Genomic DNA, 218 nt, shown 5'->3' on the forward strand with positions numbered 1-218 from the left:
CAATACTTGTCTTTATTATTACTGTAAAGTCTTAATTAGCTGTAGTCTGCTTAGAGAACTGTTAGCCTCCACCGTGAAGCTGACGCTAGTTTAGCTTACAGCTATTTTGGCTAACTGACAGCTTGAGTCAGCCTAAAAAACGTTACTCAAACTAAAAGTGGGAAAAGCAGGCTTCAGCTAAATTAAGATTTTACAGTTATAATAAAGACAAGTATTGA

General features: G+C 35.8%; 1 protein-coding gene and 1 long non-coding RNA gene across 3 annotated transcripts in view; one reads left to right on the forward strand and one right to left on the reverse strand.

The window, feature by feature from the left end:
* Window positions 1–218, forward strand: part of ube2f (ubiquitin-conjugating enzyme E2F (putative)) — a 51,292-nt gene that overhangs the window by 17,790 nt on the left and 33,284 nt on the right. The window lies entirely within an intron of this gene.
* Window positions 1–218, reverse strand: part of LOC116687514 (uncharacterized) — a 7,802-nt gene that overhangs the window by 7,224 nt on the left and 360 nt on the right. The gene's annotated exons all lie outside the window — the stretch shown is intronic.

This window comes from Etheostoma spectabile, chromosome 4, assembly GCF_008692095.1.
Source record: "Etheostoma spectabile isolate EspeVRDwgs_2016 chromosome 4, UIUC_Espe_1.0, whole genome shotgun sequence".
In the NCBI taxonomy this organism is placed as follows: domain Eukaryota; kingdom Metazoa; phylum Chordata; class Actinopteri; order Perciformes; family Percidae; genus Etheostoma; species Etheostoma spectabile.